We start from the raw sequence: 7001 nt of genomic DNA on the forward strand, positions 1-7001 counted from the left end.
ACAGCTGCTGTGAGGATTATTAAATTAAAAGTGGGTTTGGACCATCAGTTGAAAGAAAGTCCAAGTATTGACTAGTATTAGTTCTGGACTTTGCTCAGGTTCTGTAATTAATTAAGATGACAACTGTATTTGGGAAAGAGCTTGGTCATGTGAAGCTGCAGGCCCAGCAGTGGCTGAGCTGGCCTGAACATGGGGGTTCACAGTCTGGGGCTCTGCCCTGGCCCCTCTCCCTGGGGTGGGCAGAGATGTGACCCCACCCCACACCCACAGGGCAGAGCCCCTCAAGGCCCTGCTGGGCAAACCCCTCTAATAATGATGATAATCTTACATTTTCTCACCCCCAAGTCTTCCATTCGAATGGATCCCCACTGTGTTGACTCAACACATCAGTTCTTTAATCTCCAGAATTATTCACAGATAACAAGACCTTCTTTAATCGCATCTGAGTCACAGAATTGTCCTTTCAATCATCTTTGCATGTTGTTCCTGGGGCAGCTTGAGTTGCAGTGAAGGCACATGGCTTGGCTGGAGCAGGATGGTGACGTGGCATTTGCTGCTGCCACCACAGAGGAAAGCAGGGGACAAGGGAGCAATGCAATGAGCTGGCCTGAGCAAGCACCTCCTCTGTAACTATTAGCTAAGTAAGATTCTTGGTTTGATTGAGAAGTCCTTGATAGAGGGACTTAACCACGTAAATTTAATTTCTTTGTTTAAAAATCCTGTAATTAGAGATTTAATTCCATCAGTTGATGCTATCAGGTGTTTCCTAGGTAGCACTGTCAGGTGCTATTGCTAGTCAGCATGTTGTCAGAGCACTGCCACTTCCTTCAGAAGGTTATGCAAAACAGCTGCGTTACCAAAAATAAGAAAACTGAAATGTTAAAACGCTGGGATTGGACTCAACTCCCTGAGAATGAGACACTGAAATGCTTTTTATAACCTCCTGCTTCACTCTCTTCATATTGACTCACATCATTATGCAAATGCCATAAATTGCAATAAAATCAATTAAAGCGCTATTGAGTCTCATAAAAACATGTACCCATTAGTTTGCTGCTGAGACAGGGTTTCTGCTCCTCTTGCTCTGGGCCAAGGCAGGGAGGAGTGCAGAGCACAGAGGCTGCTCAGCATCAGCTTCCCATGGAGCACAACCTGAGGGACCAACATCCTGCTCACACCCCCGAGCTGGGGATCCCCAGCCAGGCTGGGGGATGTGCAGGTGCCAGGGAGTGCCAGGACAGCAGGGCAGGGGTGATCTGGACAGGGAGTTTTAACAAGGGCATGGAGTGGCAGGACAAGGGGGAATGGCTGCAAACTGAGGGAGAGTAGGATTAGAATGGATATCAGGAAGAAATCGTTCCCAGTGAGGGTGGGGAGGCCCTGGCACAGGTTGCCCAGAGAAGCTGTGGCTGCCCCTGGATCCCTGGAAGTGTCCAAGGCCAGGTTGGAGGGGACTTGGAGCAACCTGGGCTGGTGGAAGGTGTCCCTGCCCATGGCAGGGAGGCTGGGACTGGATGAGCTTTAAGGTCCCTTCCAACCCAAATCTTCCTGTGATTTCCAGCCCTGCTCCAAAATCTGACCATGCAATTCAGCCTCTTCTAACCAGGAAACTGCATCCCAAAGAGAGAATCTGAAGCACCTGCCTGCAGGGCTGCAAGACAAGATGCTCCTAGCCATAAATGGAGAGAAAATGTAGGTTAAGAATTAAGACTTCAGCCTTAGCCTAACAAATTAATCAGGGCTCTCTGCAACAAAGATACTCCACAAAAGGGATCAGAACAAACCCTGACCACAATCAGGCTACAATTCTTCTGGAAACACTAAATTTTGTTTTTTCTTCCATCCTGCTGAGGCAAATTCTACCCACCAAAAAAGAAAAAAAAAAACAACCCAAAAAACCCCCGAGGGCTCCACAGGATGCTGTGCAGTGTCTGGGTGTAACAGGGCTTCAGGGAGAACTCCCTTAGCCAAAAAACTTCCCTGCCAGGCTGAGAAGGTTGATGTCTCTTCCTGCAGACCACAAGGACTACATTGCAACAACATGAAAGTGATGCAGCAAATCACTGCAGAGCTCTGCAGTGCAGAACTGGGGCCATTTTCCCCTGCAAACCAGGCTGGCATGGACCTCCTTGGTACCTGAGCTCAGCAAGATCCCCTGGTGAGCTCTTCAGTATTACCCTGGAGAGAAAGGGTGCCTGGTCTTGTCCCAACATTTTGAAAATATAGAGATCATGATACATTAGGAGATTACATCTGAAAAAGGAAAAAAATTTAGCTGAAGGGCAGTTTATGTAAAATCTGTATGTGCCTCTAACCTGAGAAAGGGGGAATGTCATTCTCAGAGTGCTACTTTAAAGGAATTTTACTTGAACATGATTTAATGTAAAACTGGGTATCTGCATTGTTGGATACAACCTTATCTTATTTGAATTTAACAAGACCTTAACGTGAGTGTCCGAGGCCTGACCCATCTGAAGGGTAGTTTAGGAGAAAGTGCAATTGCACTATAAATAATTTACTTTGGTGCCTCGGCTACCATTCACTGTAGCCCTTTTAATACCCCATAAACTCAAATGTACCATGCTATTTCTCTCCATTTCAAACTGCTCTCCCCGGGCCAGCAAATGGAATAGCACAGTCAGACCATATGCTGTGGAGAGCAGGGAGAGGATGGAATTGCAGAGGCACCAACACGTGCCCGAGTTTTCTGGCTGTAAAGTTTTCACGTGATGGAATAGAGCTCATTCCTCCTCCTCTGTGTGATGTGCATTGGGGGAGTTTAACACCACAGCACCTGCCTGGGGTGCAATGTCAGCTGGAGCGAGGAAGGAGAGCTTTCCCTGTGTGTTTTGGGGAGCAGAGAGCACGTTGGTGCTTGTCCTTCCTTGTCCGGCTGCTGACACGGGGAGGAAAGGAGCCAGTCCCACACGATGGGCAGCTCTCCTCAGTCAGGAACTCAGGCAGGATTATTGCTGAAGTGCTGGTCTCACAGATCTGGCAGAAGGTTTTGGGGAATGGGGAGTGATTCAGGCAAAAGATGCAGCTCTGTTCATTCTGCCCATGATGGCAGTACAAGGTTTGTAATGTAATTGCAGCTTCTGTGACCTGGGATGTGAAAAGGGTGACAGCAGCACTGGGGAATGAAACTGAGGGCATGAGCTGGGCTCTGAGAAGGGGAAGTGCATCTGTTTGCAGTCAGGTGAGCAAGAAAGGATGGTAAAGAAAAAATGGGAGTTTTAGTAATCTGGCAGTGGGAGGAGTATGGAAAAGTAAGTCTCCATGCTCTGCTCCAAGGCCACCATGGACATGTCATCTCTGAGAAGTTGGCTCCTGTGATGCCTACACCAGGTTAGTTGGCTCATCTTTGGAGACTGATGCTTTTCAAAGGAAAACAAATCCTGGGATGACTGGCATCCCTACAAGGGACATCTGAAACACTCTGTCCTGCTTCTGACAGCAGCATCATTTCTTATCTCTTTGCTTGCCTTGCAGTAGCTTTCCTATAAGTTTTGGGGTCAGATGGGTCCCAGTGCCCCCTGACCCATCGTGCTTTCCTCCACTCTGTGTCACAAGCCAGGAGTGTCACATCCTTGTGCCACAAAGTGATAAATCACCGCTGCCTTCTGACCGTGGGGACAGTGGAAGGCACGACTGACACCCTGTTGCTGCTGGCTGGTTTTTGGCATGTTGAAGGAAGTGAGCTCTGTAATGGCTTAATGCCCCCTTGCTCATAAGCTTAGCATTAAACACATGCTTAATAAGTTTGTTTTCTCAAAGTGGGCCCTGCAGCGAGTGACTGAGCTGGACTTTTCCAGGCTCTCTGCCTTCACTGGCTCCTTCTGTAATGCTGTGGAAAGTCATTTAAGTGTCTCCAGGATGTAAGTTTACCCAGCTGTAAAATTGGATATAATAAGGCTTGCTTACTTTACAGCAGAGGTTTAATTCAGTGGTGTTTGTTGTGAGTGTCAGGCCTCGTCCAGGGGGTACAATAGGAAGGGTGTTGTAGATGGGCAGCTGGAGGGACAGCCCTTAGCAAAGTCCTTGTTATGAGACAAATCTCTCTGGAACAGAATACAGAAATCAAACAGCAGCTGACAGAACCAGATAATGATCTTCCCTGTAAAACACAACCTTCCAGGTGATGGGATGAAGGTGTCAGGAAGGGAGTTGGTGTGACAGAATGACAAGTGTCACCGACTGCCTGGAACGACTTTGAGTGCCAAACCCAACAGCCCATCCCAGCCCTGTCTCTGTGGGGTACCTGCCCAGCCCTTTGCTCTCTGCACCAATTCAGGCTGATATGACAGGGAGCCTTTGCAGGGTGAAGCAGAAACCACGTGGTGGGTTGGGAAGCCCTCCTGCTGCCCACTCATCCCGAGCACAAAAACGCCAAGAGGAGCAATACACTGATTTTAGCTCAGCTGCCCCCCAGCAGCTCTGTTCTGCTGAACAGCCCTGCTGAGCAGAGCATGGAGTTGGTTTAAAGTGCACACATTTATCACCTTCATGGGTGATTTATAACATGAAGTGTGTTCAAAGAGCACAGGACGTGGTTTCTCCTGCCATGGAGCTTTTTGTCTGTGTTTGGGATCTGACTGCCTGTTTACTGTGTGTCTCACTGGGGGGTTGGTGGGCAGTGGGGTTTCACCAAAGGCTGTTGGGTTTTACTGAACAGCTCTGTGTTATGTTAAAGGCTGGAGGGCAGCCAAGCTGGGCCCTGTCATGGTTGGTACATGAAAAAAGTCATTGCCTTGAGGTTCCAAGGCTCCAAAATTGGTAGTAATGGAGTGATGAGGGATAAATTGCTCTGAATATAGGTGAGAACAGAAGAAGATAAGCTGTGGGCAGTGAGCACTGGGTGAAATCTGGTTGTGTCATGCCCAAACAGAACCTGGTTTCCAGCATGGATGGGCAAATGCTTTGGGAGTGGTTGGAGGAGGCTTCCTTGCTTTTCTTGGTGATTCAGGTAGAAACACTCATCTAACTAATAATATAAAAACTCAGTTTTGACTGCACCAGGGATAGTGTGGAGCTCACACTGTGCAAGCCCATGTGTCCCCCATGACTGCTGCCCACAGAAGGAACAGCTCTCCCAAATGCTTTAACAAAAGAGGTCCCATCTCTAATTTGACCAACAATTACTCTGTGACATGGAAACCCTGTGTCAGGTACCTCTTTCTTATCCCCCAATGTTCTGTGGCTTTTCTGCCCTAAGCATTTTATTTGTTTGCCTGGTTTCACAAAAAAAATGCCTTGGTCCAGCTGAGTATTTTAGATTTATCTGTGAACCATGTGGTGTTTGAGTCACTTTGTGTGAGTTGTAGTAATGTCCAGAAGCTGTAGCTGTTTAAATCATAAGTATCAGATCAATCCTTCTGGTTCTGCTTTTCCAAGGAATTCAACGGCTGCTTGCACTTACTGTGTATTATAGTCCTTCTGTTGAGTTTTAAATTTCATGCTTCCACTGCACAGCTCTTGTTTTCAGTGTTAGGAAAAAGTGGCCCACTTCTCAGAAATGAAGGGCTTCCAAGGGCCTCAATTAAATCTGACTTTCTAAAGAGTCTCCTCTGCTGAGGGTCACCTCCCACGCTTTGCTTCCTCAGTGGAGAGTTTTGCTGGGAAAGAACTGTGATAGTTGTCATGTTACCCTTTTAAATATCTCCTCCATAGATTAATCTTCCTGTTGCATGTTGATACAAGCCAGGGACTGATTTCATGGGATGGAGGGGTGAGTTCCCCCGTGCCTGGCTCTGCACAGGGCTGTGATGGGGACACTGCAGGGACTCTTGGAAGCTGCTGGCTGGGGACACACTGTGGGGCTGGGCTCACTTGACAGCTCCTGTGTAAATGACCTGCAGCCAAACCTCCCCCTCACACACACGGCAGGGTGGGATAAAAGATGGTAAATGGATAAGAAAACCACAGGCTAAATAAGCAGACAAAACTAACAAGCTTAAATGCAGCCAGGGCTCAGATTTCCATCTGAGAACACAATGCATTTCATTGCACAGAGGGAGGGGAAAGAACAGCTCTGGTCTCTTTTCACAGGTGTAACACTCTGGACATGGAGATGAGGCAGCAGCCCCTTGGTGTGGGACAGCAGGGCTGGGCCAGCAGGGATGCTCCTTTGGGGACTCAGAGCAGGACACAGGGCTGGGCTGTGGCCACAGGGACCAGCCCCAGCACACAGGAAACCTACCCTGTGGGGATGCTGCTGCTGGCTCTGAACGAGGAGCTCCAGCTGTGCCCACAGGCAGGAAGCAAATGTTGGTGCCCAGCTCAGCCAATGTCACCCTGAGATACAGCTTAAAATTGAAGATAAATCAAAGGTTTTGGACCTAAGGAATGGACCGAATAATATTCCTGCTAAAGGGAACACTACAGAGCTCTGACCAAAGTTCCTCCCAACACATTGCTTTTACCTTGGCAATCTGCTCAAAGGTGCTGCTGCTTCCCATGCTTTCTGCCTCTTTATTTATTTTGAACATTGCCTAATGTTCATTGCTGTCCCAATGACCTTCCACTTTTCCACTTAATGCAGTCTCTGAATTCAGTTTGTCCCTCATGAGGGGTGCAGGAAAGGCCACTTGTGCATCCCCCTCTGTCTGTGCTGCTCCTCCCGTGCCCTGGGAACGTGGCAGAGCCTTTGGCCACCAGCCTGGCTGTGCCCTCTCCCCAGCCTGGCAGGGACCAGCAATGCCCGTGAGCAGGTTGCCAGAGGTGAAACCCCAACTTTTCTGCACTCTCTGTAAGTGTTAATGAACCTTGTAAAGCAAGAGCTCACTGAAGGATGTCGAGCCCCAGCTGTTCCCTCTGGGGAAGTCACCTGGCAGAAACTGTGAGCTATTTGTTGATTCTTTCATTGCTGAAGTTGGTGTGGATATACAGGAGGTGGTTGCAAAGGGAGATATTTGTAAAGGGATTGCTACCCTTGGAGCACGAGGTTTCTCCCAACACAGTGCTGTTTCCTTTTAAAAATGTCTTTTTTTCTCTCTTTCTCT

Source organism: Manacus vitellinus, unplaced genomic scaffold, assembly GCF_001715985.3.
Source record: "Manacus vitellinus isolate BGI_N305 unplaced genomic scaffold, ASM171598v3 scaffold_51_pilon, whole genome shotgun sequence".
Lineage (NCBI taxonomy): Eukaryota > Metazoa > Chordata > Aves > Passeriformes > Pipridae > Manacus > Manacus vitellinus.